The sequence below is a fragment of the Oncorhynchus kisutch genome, linkage group LG13 (assembly GCF_002021735.2).
Source record: "Oncorhynchus kisutch isolate 150728-3 linkage group LG13, Okis_V2, whole genome shotgun sequence".
Taxonomy (NCBI): domain Eukaryota; kingdom Metazoa; phylum Chordata; class Actinopteri; order Salmoniformes; family Salmonidae; genus Oncorhynchus; species Oncorhynchus kisutch.
In genome coordinates, this window is record NC_034186.2 from 31,741,451 (window position 1) to 31,757,065 (window position 15,615).

At 43.4% G+C, this 15,615-nt stretch overlaps 1 protein-coding gene across 1 annotated transcript in view; it reads left to right on the forward strand.

Annotated features, from left to right (window-relative positions):
• Positions 1-2,563: 2,563 nt before the first annotated feature.
• LOC109902980 (leucine-rich repeat-containing protein 7) overlaps positions 2,564-15,615 on the forward strand; it is a 219,693-nt gene continuing 206,641 nt past the window's right edge. Inside the window, exon 1 of the mRNA XM_031786022.1 lies at positions 2,564-2,849. The gene's annotated coding sequence lies outside the window, so the exon portion shown is untranslated. The remainder of the gene's footprint in view (positions 2,850-15,615) is intronic.

Here is a 15,615-nt window from a genome sequence, read left to right on the forward strand (position 1 = left end):
GACTGCTCGCGTGCGTCAACGAGCATCTGCGTTGCCAGGCACTAAAATAGAACACGCCTCTCCCATGTCCTCATTGGTTTTTAGGAGCATATACCCATGTGGTTGATTGAAAGATGAACTGAGGTCCATACTCCAATGCAGTTGGTAGTGGTAATGCCTCTTAAAGTTGGTTGCCAACCGCCATATAAAGTCCAAAGAAGAAGAAGCCTGAAGGAGGAGAGATTGCTAGAAACAAACTCGGTTTACCCTTTTATCTGTGGATTAATTGTCGGTGTAGAGGGCCTTTCAGGTAAAATATGATTCACATCGATGCGCTATGTAGATATCAATAATAAGTGCTATCCGTATTGCTGTAGACTACACTACTGCTGTCATCCTTACCTCCAAGCTTTTATTCAAGTTGGATAATCTTTGGATACCGAAAGCAGTCGCACCATTGGAAGACATAGCTTGGACTGTAGCCTACAAAAGCCTATTCCTGCTCTTTTCCCGCGATCCATCAAACACATTTGGTGTGTCATGATAGTGGTCTCTGACTTGGGGTCAGACTAACTCAGATGGAACAAACTGAAACTTGTGCCTTTTTTCAATGCTGATTTGAATGTCATTGAGAAAATAGAGAAGTGTCAAAGATTTTTTTCCGCAAACATCCTTTCTGAATTTAAAAGTAATCCTCGAAGTAATCATCTAGTGTTTCAAAAGTATCTGTAATATGATTACAATATTTTTTCCCGTAATATAACGGCTTACAGATACCGTTTTTTGTAATCCCTTACATGTAATGGATTACATGTAATTCGTTACTCCCCAACCCTGTTGGGACAACACGTTGTATCTAAAAGCTTCTGCTATACACTAGTCACATTGTCCAAGATGCAGACGTACTAAGCCCATTATCGTGTATGAGTAATGTATAGCCTGTAGGATGCATTGATGCTTTAGTTTCATACTCCATGCTTGACCCAGATCTGTTTGTACTCTTGCCATGCTCTGCAGCTAATATGTTTTGCATATATTACTCACTGTAACCATCCCCAACAAGCCACCACCAGACCCTCTTTAGCAGTGATCTAGATCTGCAGAGTAACGTATTTTCACAGTAAGAGGGGTATATGTCATACATGGACCTAAGTGAAGGTGATATAAAGGCAGAGGAGACATAGCATGAGGATGTGTTACAAATCATTTCAACGAGGATCACTGTGCAATAGCTCTTGGCCAGCAGTGGATGATTATGGTCTCATATAAACTACAAGTGTGGCCCTCAAATGATGTTTTAAATGAAAGCTTTACTATATATTTGGCTGAGTGAGGAGGGGCGTGTAATACACAAGTATATGATACAGTAGTTAATGTTTTGACTTTGATTGAATAGCATGTATCTAATGAGTACACCATGCATGCATCTCTCTTCTAAAGGTGCAACATTGAAAAGTAAGTTAGTAACCATCAATTATTTGGTATATAAGTAACAATTCATATTCAGAGGTTCTTGAAATATTCAAAATTCTGATTTCATAGAAACATTTCAAACCGGCTTGGAGTCAAGGACTAAAGACCATCAGCTGTTAACAGTTTTTATCACATTGCTTCTCCACTTACCACATATCAGTCTGTTGCTAAGCAACTGTAAAATAAAACAGTAAACCTCCGAAGTCAGATAACCTCCTACCAATCACCCTCCACTTCATATTCACAGCATAGATATGGGCCTTTCGATTATTACATAGGAGAGGGACAATTTGGAGGGGAGTGATTATGATGCCATTCTTCACAAGGGACATGCAATTCTATTCAGAAGAAATGTCTTTATAGATTTTTGAAGGCAACATTCTTGATGGAATTCTCTGAATAAAAGTTTTATCAGTTCCTTCATGTGACATAGGTCTAGTGTTTGTTCTTCGATGAGATTTCTTCCAGGCCTACTGATCCCATGCTTGTGGATTATGAAATGAGGTTGTGTTATTTTATAGTATGTCACTATGTGAACATTTATGTTTGATTAGACTTATGTTTCAGGGTGCTGTACTGTTGGTCTGTCACATGGGGATACCTGGGTTGGGTCTGGAATAGCAATACCATTTTAACACTGTAATAATACCCATGTAAGTACAGTGTAATTACAGATTATGTGCACATTTCGGACTGTAATAAACTCACATCATTGATTATATTGTTTTGTGTAAATCATATGCATAACATCTTTAAATGTGTAATTACACAAACAGTTAGACTACTGTTGTAGGTACAAAGGCTAAAGGCCACGATAGATATAATACAAATATATTTTTTCCCAACTCCTTGAGGTGATAAAAAAAATTGTATTTGCTCAGAAAAGGTCTGCATCATTGAGGATAGATGTCATCATAAATAGGGAATGTAACCATCTGTATCAACAGCCTGCACCCTGTGAGTTCACAATCTGGCTTCCAGTTTATGAACATCGGCGCAGTTATGTTAAAATTCATGTCAATCAAACATATGAGCCAATCCGCGTTGGGTAGGGGTGGGCGCTCCAATTGCCAATGAACCTGTTTGATTGACATTGTAAGTCTGTAGCGCAGCGCATGCTGTGCCCATCGCAGCAAGTGTTATAAAAGGCTGCTATTATATGCAAGCGAAATATCTAAGTAGATAAATGATTGAGAAATCAAAACACCATTCGAGGAAGTAGCTATACCACATACCTACATTTACTCAGACCGTCACCACCCCGAAAGGAAGAATTTGTGCAAGTTTAATTAAGAACGTGACTAATTCGTAAACTAGAGGATTTGACCGAGGGAAAACGACTGCATTTGTTGTGACCTTGTGAAGGTTTAAACAAAATGTACGACCTGCTCAATACGGTAGGTAATGTTTTTTAACACAAGTGTTATGCATGTGCATGTTCTTTATGCTGCGCAGGAGGCTCGTTACATCATGTAAACTGTACGGGTCCAGTGAGTGCGATAACCTACTGTATCTGCATTGTGGAGGAGAAACTACGCCTACCGAATTAGGCAAAAACGTATTTGCAGGTAAACCCTTGTATTTACTAAGTGAGTATCTTGGCTCAGTTTTTGTTTATTTTCAATATTTACTGTAACATATAGGCTACTACTGTATACAAGGATACCACTACTCAGCCTGGTTTCATATACTAGACGTAACAAAGTAAACGAAAATCTGGGCCGCAAAAAAATAGTATGATATGATGTTTGGTATGGTTATATGAGACAGATGGTTACTTAAGGCAAAAACGAAAGTAGGGTGGTTGGTTGGGGTGGATGGGCGGGCGTCGTTTGCAAATGGGCGGGCGTCGTTTGTACACTGAACAAAAATATAAACGCAGCATATAAAGTGCTGGTACCATGTTTCATGAGCTGAAATAAAAGATCCCGGAAATTTTCCATATGCATATTTCTCTCAAATTTTTTTTATATCCCTGTTAGTGAGCATTTTATCCTTTGTCAATATAATCCATCCACCTGACAGGTGTGGCATATCAAGAAGCTGATTAAACAGCATGATCATTACACAGGTGCACCTTGTGTTGGGGACAATAAAAGGCCACTCTAAAATGTGCAGTTTTGTAACCCAACATAATACCACCGATGTATCAAGTTTTGAGGGAGGGTGCAATTGGCATGCTGACTGCAGGAATGTCCACCAGAGCTGTTGCCAGAGAATTTAATGTTGGAGGAGTATTTCTGTCTGTAATAAAGCCCTTTTGTGGGGAAAAACTAATTCTGATTGGCTGGGCTTGGCTCCCAAGTGGGTGGGTCTATGCCTTCCCAGGCCCACCGATGGCTGCACCCCTGTCCAGTCATGTGAAATCCATAGATTAGGACCTAATTTATTTATTTCAATTGACTAATTTCCTTATATGAACTGTACTTATATGAACTCAACAAAATCTAAGAAATTGTTGCATGTTGCATTTATATTTTGTTCAGTTTAATTTGTAACATATCATACGAAATGCGGGATGGACATCCACAAATTAATTCATACCATACGAAATGTAATAACTAAATGGACTGTCGCATTTACATACAAAATAATACAAAGTGCTCTGAGACCAGGCTGCACTACGACGAATTACACTAGTTTAATTCAAAGCTCCAGCAACACTTATGTTGCATATGAGTGCTGTCATCCATCGTGAAAGGGCGGTTTGCATTGGTTACATTGCAGGTGACATTGTTGCATGTGAACATATCACCATAAGCTCTTTAGATAGCTTTGCTTATGTGCCCTGAGCTGTGTCTCCTAGGCTAATACTGGAGTGCATGCCTATACAGACTTTCCCTCATCCCCACTATGCCAAGTCCATCCATGCTGACTCTCTAAAAACACCATTCACAGTGCTGTGTAAAGCTGCTGATGCCTAACATCAAAGAGACTGAGTAATGAGGGAGAATATGAGGGAAACAAAATAATAGAATTCGTCAGCAGCACCCATATGTAAAATGTATGCACACATGACTAAGTCGCTTTGGATAAAAGCTTCTGCTAAACGGCATATATTATCAGGCTGTGTTCAAGTAGGCTAAGGTTATCAAAGGATTGATTGGAAACTACGTTGTCATCTAATGTCATCCATTTTGTGTATGGTTTGCGTTTGGCCACTTTCTTGACTATCACTAGTACTTTTATACTAGTACAGTTGAGACTTGAGTACACATACCTCCTCTATTGAATAGACTTCATGCCTCAAACTCACACTGAGCATCCATTTTACACTCAGCTCTCTTTAGCCGATTGCTACCAGAAGAAAATAGTTGCCATGGAATACCCAACCCAACCCAAGCACTCAGCCGAATACCAATGATCCTCTCAAAAGTTTGCAATAACTTTTTTGCCCATGTAAGAAATGTATTTCTCCAGAAGAACCTCCTGTTTGATGCTAGCTGACCTAGCTATTTTCTTCTAGGGAGAGGGGTCCTCCATGTCCTTGCCAGCTTGGCTGAGTCCTATAGGGTTACTGAGGCTAAGATATCACTTACAGGCCAGAGCACAAATCAAAAGGCAGTGGATAGAATTATAACAATGAAACAAAATCTGGTAATACAGGTTGTTTTGCTAATTACATTGGTAGTAGCCTAGTTGGTCACTGAACATGATATGGCATCTTTTTAAACCTGAGAAACTGACCCTCATTTGGAAAATCTGTCAGCGACTAAAGCAGGTACCAATGTGTAAGATAGTGGACCCTAGGTGGTCTTATCAGGGAGTGCGAAGAATCACGAGTCAGATGAAATCAGGTGCAAAATGCAGATATATTGCAGATATATTTACAGGCGCTATAAGGACACAAGGCGAGACCCAGATGGTTTGAGTCTTGGTATTTATTGAACAATCCAAAAGGGGTAGGCAAGAGAATGGTCGTGGACAGGCAAAAGGTCAAAACCAGGTCAGAGTCCAGGAGGTACAGAGTGGCAGGCAGGCTCGAGGTCAGGGCAGGCAGAATGGTCATGCTGGCGGGTACAGAGTCCAGAAAACAGGCAAGGGTCAAAAACAGGAGTACGGGAAAAACTATGGTTGACTTGAAAAATACACAAGACGAATTGGCACAGAGAGACAGGAAACACAGGGATAATAAGCGACACCTGGAGGGGGTGGTGACAATCACAAGACAGGTGAAACAAATCACGGCGGTGGAAGTCGGCGATGAGGGCTGGATCCAGGATGTCTCTAGTGGGAACCCAGCACCTCTCCCCCAGGCAGTAACCCTCCCAGTCAACCAGGTACTGGAAACCCCTGCCCCATGGTTGAACACCCAGGAGATGTTACAACCTGTATGCCAGATGGCCATCAATGACACGGGGAGGGGTGGGGCCCTGGGGACAGAAGACAAAGGACTGTGAGACACGAGCTTAATCCTAGACATATGAAATGTAGAGTGAATGTGGAGGGTCCGGGGTAACAAGAGACGGACAGCAGTGGAACTATGGACTCTAGAGATGGGAAACGGACCAATTAAATGAGGGGACAGTTTGCAGGACTCTACCCGAAGGGGCAGGTCCCGTGTGGACAGCCATACCCTCTGCCCAATGCGGTAACGGGGAGCTGGAGTCCAGCGGCGGTCCGTTTGTTGACGATACCTGGAGTTGGTCTTGAGAAGTGCTACCCGAGCTCTTCTCCAGGTATGTTGACAGCAGCGGACAAACATCTGGGCCGAGGGTACGTTGACTTACGGTTCTTGTTCTGGGTAGAGTGGAGGTTGATACTCTATGCAACACTCAAAAGGGGAGAGTCCTGTTGGCCACCAGAAACGTTGTCAGAGGAATGCTAGGGTACGGTGGGAACCAGAATGACAGGTCAGCCTGGAGGAATGAGCCCATTTCAGGACCGGACTGAGTTAGGGACAAACAGCTGGTTAGCCAGGCCCCCTTCAGGTCCAGGCTGGGAACGTTGTGCCTTGCAAACAAGGGTCTCAATACACCAACCCACTGAGGCTGCAAGGCATGAGGTAGGGAGAATGGTTTTGGAGACTGAGGGTTTGGCAAAGGAACTGTATAGGCGGGAGAGAGTGTCAGGCTTCACATTCTTGGACCCTGGGTGGTGGGAAATGGTGAAGTTAAATCTTGTAAACAGGAGAGCACACCGGGCCTGCCTGGAGTTAAGCCGCGTTGCTGTATGGAGATATTCAATATTTTCATGGTTGGTCCAGACCAGGAATGGCTGTTCTGCTCCTTCCAGCCAGTGCCTCCACTCTTCCAACGCCATCTCACCGCCAGGAGTTCTCGGTTACCTACATCGTAGTTCCTCTCTGCAGGATTGAGACGATGGGACAGGAATGAAGCTTTTGGTCCTAGGCAGATTGCTGGGACAGGATGGCCCCCACTCCAACATCAGAAGCATCAACCTCTACTACAAATTTACGGGACGGATCCGGATGGATGAGGATGGGTGCTGTTGTGAACCGATGCTTCAGGTCCACAAAGGCTTTGTCGACAGCTGGAGGCCATGTGAACGGTACCGTGGGAGAGGTGAGTGCAGAGAGGGGGGCCGCCAGGGTGCTGTAACCCCAAATGAAACGGTGGTAGAAGTTAGCAAAACCCAGGAAATGTTGCAACTGCACCCTTGACGAAGGTTGAGGCCAATCCACCACTGCTTTCACCTTTCCAGGATCCATCTGGACAATTTCCTCAGCTATGACATATCCCAGAAAGGAGTTTGTAGAGCGGTGGATCTCACTTCTCGGCTTTCATGAACAATTGGTTCTCCAGGAAGCGCTGAAGGACCTGTCTGACATGAAGAACATGTTCTTGGGCAGACCGGGAAAAAAACTGGGTGTTGTCAAGGTAGACAAACACAAAACAGTTTAACAATCCCGGAGCACATCGTTTACCTGAGCCTGGAAGACAGAGTGGGCATTGGGGAGTCCAAACGGCATGACCTGGTACTCATAATGTCCACTGGCTGTGTTGAATACTGTCTTCCACTCATCTCCTTCGCATATACAAACCAGGTGGTATGCATTCTGAAGGTCCAGCTTGGAAAAAATGGTGGCACCCTGGAGAAGTTCGAAAACTGAGGAGAAGAGTGGTGGGGGGGTAACAATTCTTAACCGTAATGTAATTTAGACCCCGGTAGTCAATGCACGGACACAGGGTCTTGTCCTTCCTCTTCACAAAGAAAAATCCTGCGCCCGCAGGGGATGCAGACAGACGGTAGCTAGAGAGTCCTCTATGTACTCCTCCATGGCCTTGGTCTCCAGCCAGGATAGAGAATATAGCCTACCGCGAAGTGGTGTGGTGCCTGGGAGGAGATCAATGGCACTATCATAAGGACGGTGCGGGGGAAGAGAAGTAGCCTGTGCCTTGCTGAAGACCTCCAGGAAGTTGTGGTACTCTGTGGAGACGGCAGAGAAATCCAAGACTTGACTTAAGCCCTGAGAAGGCCGTCTCGAGGAATGCTGCGCTGCTTTGAGGCAATGGGAATGGCAGAACGGACTCCAACCCAGGATTGAACTTGTGGTCCAGTCAATAATGGGGTTGTGTTTTTTGAGCCAAGAAAATCCCTAAACAGGAACATTGGGAGACTCATTGATGAGAAGCTGTATAGCCTCACTGTGATTTATTGAACCCCGCAGATCAATAGGAACAGTACTGTAGGTAACTCTACCAATGGAGCGGCCGTCCAGTGCTCTAGTGTCCATGGGAACAGAGAGGAGTTGAGTTGGGATACCTAATTCATAAACTAGGGTAGCGCCCATAAAACTCTCATGCACCCCAGAGTCAATAAACACCCGGAGAGATTTAGACTGGTCTCCCCACAGTGGTATCACAAAAAAAGGAATGTGGTTGATGGGATGTAGAGGATTCCCAGCCTGGTTCACCAGTGTACTTGTACCTACTACATAAATAGGTATCTTAACTGTGCAGGTGGCTATATAATGTCCCACAGCCCCACAGTACAGACAACTGTTGGAACTTAACCTATGTGAACATTCCCTAGGCGATAACCTAGCTCTGCCCAGTTGCATAGGTTCCGGACTCACCCGTCGCCGATGACTCTTGAGGGAGCTCGGGTGGCTTCCGATCCTCTCAGAAAAACAGCCTTCAGGGAGTTCCTTCGAAGGTGAGCGAGCCACTGCGGATGAACGAGTGTGACCTAGGCCAGACCTCCTCTCACTCCTGCGTTCCCTTAGACGTCCATCAATTCTAATGGTGAGTGGGATGAGGGAATTGAGGTCCACCGGTAATCTTTTACCACCTCAGATAATCCATGAAGAAAGGTATTGAAAAGAGACTCCGGATTCCAGGCACTCTCGGCGGAAAATGTGCGAAAGGGATTAGCGTAGTCTTGACGTAATTCTAGAAGTTTTCAGGCCACCTCTCTCCCGGATACCGGAGATTCGAACACCTTCCTCATCTGTCATGAAATCCTTCAGATGACGACAAATGTCGGATTGTTGCTCCCAGACTGGCGTAGCCCAGAATAGCGCCCTTCCTGACATTAGCGTAATAAAAGATGCTATCTTCGATCAGTCCAAAAGAAACAAAGATGGCTGTAGCTCAAAAATAAGAGAGCACTGAGAAAGAAAACCCTGGCAGGTACCATGATCCCCAGAATATCGCTCCGGAGGTAGTAAGCAGGGTTCTCGGGGAGCCGGGGTCGGCTGTACAACCTCACCAATAATAGGGAAAAGGTTACTGGGTGGTTGAGTGTTCTCAGAGGTGGTAGGCTGCCTATGAGCTAACTCCCTGATTTCCTCCATCATAGCCTTAAACCCTTGGTCATGGCATTCCATCAGGGAACGAAGCCATTCCAAAAGGTCCTGTAGTAATAACTCTTCATGCCTCCCAATGGTGGCTCCCTGCAAGGAGACAGCGTGGCGGAGCTGGTCCAAGTCTGTTGGGTCTGTCATGGCCAGTTTGTACTATAAGCGCACAAGGCGAGACCCAGATGCAAACACGGGAGGCAGATGGTTTGAGTCTTGATATTTATTAAACAATCCAAAAGGGGTAGGCAAGAGAATGGTCGTGGACAGGCAAAAGGTCAAAACCAGTTCAGTGTCCAGTAGGTACAGAGTGGCAGGCAGGCTCGAGGTCAGAGCAGGCAGGATGGTCAGGCAGGCGGGCACGGAGTCCAGAAAACAAGCAAGGGTCAAAAACCGGGAGGACTAGCAAAAGAGAATCGAAACAGGAGTACGGGAAAAACGCTGGTTGACTTGAAAAATATTTAAGACGAACTGGCACAGAGAGACAGGAAACACAGGGATATATACATCAGGGATACAAAGCAACACCTGGAGGGGGTGGAGACAATCACAAGACAGGTGAAACAGATCAGGGTGTGACAGGCGCAGAAGATGAGCGGGATCCATGGATATTTACATGACATTGGCGAACACCGACATATAAACGTAGATCTTTCAAATAACATATAATAAATAACCTAAATGGCCAATCAAATCAAATGAACCTTTTCCTAATGCAAAAAACTAATCATGAAATAAAATAGGGCCAATTATTCTGTGTGCTGAAAAAAGCACCGGTGGTAGTATGTAATACAATCTCATCTTCGAGCAGTGCAGGTCAATATCATTCCCTGATACCTCTGCAAATAATGGATGTCCATTTTTCATTTCATGTATTAAACATGTTTTGATATTAGCCTTATGAAATGTATAAATATTCATGTTTTCCATTAGTGCCCTAAGGAGTGTACAGTATTAGGGTGGCCTGTTGAGATCTATATGGCCCAATTACTAAAATCTGAAATCCGTTAATGAGGTTATTTAAGTCATGCTAAATGCTATCATATTACTTCCTTGTCAATAATGACTTAGACAGAGAACTTGAATGTTTTATATTCATTCCGGCATTATTGCTGTACACTGCTTGTACCTCAGCCATGTTATGGGAACAAACATAAAGACAACAACATAATCTTGTTGTGGAAAAGGCTCTTTTCACTGTTTCCTTAGAAACTTCATTCTCTGGTTTCTCCTCTGTTCCAATAGCCTTGGGTTCTATCCACCAGACGGACTATGGAATGGAGTTGCGCCCTCTGGCTCAGAGAGATTTGGTTTTTTTGTCCTGCGGACCTTTCCTCCTCTGCCTGGTGGAATTGGGGTTTGTTGCTGAGGTGGTGGGGAGTAAATTAAAGATTTGTTCTAGTGAGATTGGCTCAATGTCAAATTGAACCTCTCAGCACCAAGCCTTTCTTTTTGACCACTGTAATAAATGAAGAGCCAATGTTATCGCTCTCTCACTGCTCTGGATGCAATCATATCTGATGTTCATGCCTTTATCCTCACAACAAATAAATATATATTTTTGAGGATAGCCTTATACTTACGCTCTCGGTGGATTCGTGACCTTCCCCCAGTCAAGTTATATTGTTCGTCTCCTTGCCTTTATTATGATATAGACCTAGGTTGCACGGCAACCAACACTGACTCTTTTGGAAGCTAATGATTCTTGAGTTCAGCTATACACTCCTACTGTTCTAATGCAACAAAATGTGGCAGGTTTCTCAGGTGAACGCATTGCTACGGAAACATGATATTTTGGGGGTTTTGGTTGATTCTTCTTTCAAGCTATCAAGCATAGATTTTCTCAACTTCTCTCAACCTCAGCCCACAAACAGATGACTTTCATCTGAAAGAACCGAGCCAGTGCATAGATAACAGACATTGCTCTTAAAATCACTGTCACTTTTCAAGCAATACATTTTTTGTCCAGTATATTGAGTATAAATTGATGTTTCATGCAGGTATCCTTAGTTTCCACTTTCATTTTATCCAAGCTTTGATCATTTTTATGTCATTCCTGAACCAAAAGAATGTGTGCTAACTTGGCAGTATGTGAATTAAACCTCCAGTTATTCTGAGGGATGATATCCATGCCTTTGAGGGTATGATGGTTCTCCTGCAGAAGGTCACATCCTTGGATTGTTTTTGTTCTTCAAAGTCATTGGAGAGAGCCAGTAGATCCGGCAACTAGCCGAGAAGAAGAAGCAATCATCTGGTTATCTGCTATCTGGAGAAAGAGAGACACACACATAGTAAAATAATTATCAAGAATTCTGTAACAATGCAAAGTATGACGAGGACAATGTGTCAGCTTTCTGCTTAAGAATCTGGTTTCATTGGCTCTGACCTTGGTTATAATAAGACATGAAGGACTGAGATGCAATACCGTAGCTAGATGTTGACCTTGAATGATAGTTTTCTCGTTTTCTGAGTTTATGTGTCAGTAAAAACCATCTTACCATCTGTTATTGTCTAAAAAGTTTATGCCTTAGTATTCTAAAGACACAAAGTACTTTATTTGGTGATAAAAAAACATTATTGTTCTTTTCCTTTATATCTTTTTCAATTAGTCATTTTCCAACCCTCATTAAAATCACTGTTTGTCATTGAGTGGGTGTGTGTGTGTGTCATCATTATTCATTCAAGATCTTGGCATATCGCCATCTCCGTTTACATAAGTAAGACAATGAAGCAATCATATTCTACCTTCTAGTAAATGCCCACGAGGCTCGTTGTTGTCACTGTATACTGTATAACCTTTGGACTAAAACATTTCAGATGTGTTGTGTTATTTTAGAAGTCATGGTGGAACCGGCTGTAAGAGGACACATTTGGGACAGACACGCTGAGTGTCTGCCGATGCAGTGTGGTATTCATCACTCCTGCCAGCCGTTACTCAGTAGGACCTGTCTTTATCATGAGATAGATGACAAGCATTAGGACATGACTAAATATATGACTCTGAAGCTTTTTAATTCTCTTCAACCCAGTGGTTATTCCCCACAATACCTCCCCTCTACAGATTAATATAGTGATGGCAATCTTGACTTTGAATAGGGAACATACAGTGCATTCGGAAAGTGGACAGACCCCTTTACTTTTCCCCCTCATCATTCTACACACAATACCCCATCATGACAAAGCAGCAACAGGTTTTTAGACATTATTTTGCAAATGTATAAAATAAACTGAAATATCACATTTAGATAAGTATTCAGACGCTTTAGTCAGTACTTTGTTGAAGCACCTTTGGCAGCGATTACAGCCTCAAGTCTTCTTGGGTATGATTCTACAAGCTTGGCACACCTGTATTTGGGGAGTTTCTCCCATTCTTCTATGCAGATCCTCTCAAGCTCTGTCAGGTTGGATGGGGAACGTCGCTGCACAGCTATTTTCAGGTCTCCAGAGATGTTTGATCGGGTTCTGTCTGGGCCACTCAAGGACATTCAGAGACTTGTCCGGAAGCCACTCCTGCTTTGTCTTGGCTGTGTGCTTAGGGTCGTTGTCCTCTTGGAAGGTGAACCTTTACCCCAGTCTGAGGTCCTGAGGTCTCTGGAGCAGGTTTTCATCAAGGGTCTCTCTGTACTTTTCTCCGTTCATCTTTCTCTCGATCTTGACTAGTCTCCCAGTCCCTGACGCTGAAAAACATCCCCACAGCATGATGCTGCCACCACCATGCTTCCAAGGTCAATCTTGGTTTCATCAGACCAGATAATCTTGTTTTTCATGGTGTGAGTCCTTTAGGTGCCTTTTTGCAAACTCCAAGCGGGCTGTCATGTGCCTTTTACTGAGGAGTGGCTTTCGTCTGGCCACTCTACCATAAAGGCCTGATTGGTGGAGTGCTGCAGAGATGGTTGTCCTTCTGGAAGGTTCTCCCATCTCCGCAGAGAAACTCTGGAGCTCTGTCAGAGTGACCATCAGGTTCTTGGTCACCTCCCTGGACAAGGCCCTTCTCCCCCGATTGCTCAATTGGCCGGGCGGCCAACCATATGAAGAGTCTCGGTGGTTCCAAACTTCTTCCAATAAGAATAATGGAGGCCACTGTGTTCTTGGGGACCTTCAATGCTGCACACATCTTTTGGTACCCTTACCCAGATCTGTGCCTCGACACAATCCTGTCTCGGGGGTCTACGGACAATTCCTTCAATCTCATGGCTTGGTTTTTGTTCTGACATTTACTGTCAACTGTGGGACCTTATATAGCAGGAGTGTGCCTTTCCAAATCATGTTTTACCACAGGTGGACTCCAATCAAATTGTAGGAAGAATGATCAATGGAAACAGGATGCACCTGAGCTTAATTTCGAGTCTCATAGCAAAGGGTCTGAATACTTACGTAAATAAGTTATTTCTGTTTTACATTTTTAATACATTTTCAAACATTCTGAAAACCTGTTTTCAATTAGTCATTATCGGGTATCAATTTTAGGATAAGGCTGCAACGTAAGAATAAGGCTGCAACGTAACAAAATGTGAAAAAAGTAAATGCTTCTGAATACTTCCAAATGCACTGTATAGACAGAGTGGAGGAATCTGACATGTGCTGAGGCTGAGCACTACGGCCTGGTACTGCTACTGTCTGTGAGATGTCACCTTCCAGCTGGGATCTGCAAGGGAAGGAGGATACGGCTGTGAGACTGGGCTGGTTTGGATTGGGCCCGGGAACTGGGAGTGGACCGCCTTAAATAAAGCCAATCAGATAAAAGTAGGTCCTCTGTTATCTAGGTCACTATGGCCTAAATTCATTCATCCCATGGAATAGCTTGACTGTGATTTTCCCATTCTGTTTCATCACAGAGTGATGGGCAAAGGAAGTTTTATATCCAGTATACGCTCAATATGACCAAAGACATAACGTCTTATGTGAGCATTAGCCACCCCTGCTGTTGCACCATCTTCTCTCAGATTATGAAAAGATTTTGTTCAGAACAGAGAACTGTGTGTGGGTTTTAACCTGTAGCAGGCTATTCCAGCACCATCTCAGAGTGTCACCTTTGGTCTGCCCACAGCACTCAGCATCAGTTCTGGTTTTCAAACCTCTCTTGTCTTTTGAATAAGGTTTAAGGAATTGCAGAGAGAGTTCTCATGATGTGTTAATGAAAAATGTCATATCTTGTGACAACACAGACAAACTAACTTCAGATTTATATTCTGTTTGTCATTGCTTTCATCTCAAGGTGATAGTATTGTAGAGGGGGGAGTGATGATGGATGATGGATGACAGTTCAGCAACACTGATAAATGATTCAGTAAGTCAAGGTTCCTCATACTCTCCCTTCAAGATGAACAGAAGCTTTCTGGAAGAGGAATTGCACTCAGTCTAAATATAGTGTGCCCTGCCTTGATGAAGCTTCATCTTGTCATTAAAAAACTGTCCCTCCTCAGCCTGGCTGCTCCCTGTTTCTGTCCCTTACACAAGCACCGCCTGCTGGTAGAGCAGTGAATTACAGAAAGGCACAGTGCCTTGGCCTCAGGGAAAATATATAATATCATCCACAAGTAATCATGCACAGACAAACAGGGCAAGGTCCTTTACTTGATGCTATTGATAAGTATATGTCTTTATTAAGCTTTATAGTCAAATCAAATCAAATCAAATGTATTTATATAGCCCTTCGTACATCAGCTGATATCTCAAAGTGCTGTACAGAAACCCAGCCTAAAACCCCAAACAGCAAGCAATGCAGGTGTAGAAGCACGTGTAGAAGTGTAGAAGCACGTCCAATGTCTTGTGACACATTTACTGTAGGCACATTTCTTAGACAAAAAACAGTTGTGGAAGCCCCTTCCAGACTTCCACCACAAATGTTTGGTTAGGAGACAATACACTTTTTGGGTTTGAACAAACTGTTTTATATTAAGCAAACTGTAGAAAGTTCATGAAATGTTATGGCAATGAAATGGTTTGATCAACCTTAGTAACTTCTTTCAGTGATCTTTAAGCCAACTTTCCCTTGTAATAGAGATTCACCATGTTCTCACCTTAAGAGTAACGATGTCAAATAGCCTATTGCCTGACATAGAAGTGCCCCCATTTTTGGGGAGACATTTTTCTGGCTACGGTACCTCATTAGACTATTGGCGAGGCCCAATTACCACTGTGTGTAGTCAGGCCAGCAAATTACTTCCCTTCACACTTTAGAAGGGCTCTGCACAAGTTGCCAGTGCGCTGGCCGCCTCTTCTGGTCACCATAGCAACAACATATTGATCAGCTCAGCCGCCTCTTCTGGTCACCATAGCAACAACGTATTGATCAACACAGAATAACGTGTTATTTAGTCATATTGTATGTGGGGATGTATTCTAACTTTGAGGAAAAAACATTTGTCCCTTATTTACAGTAATATAGTTGTTTACTCTAG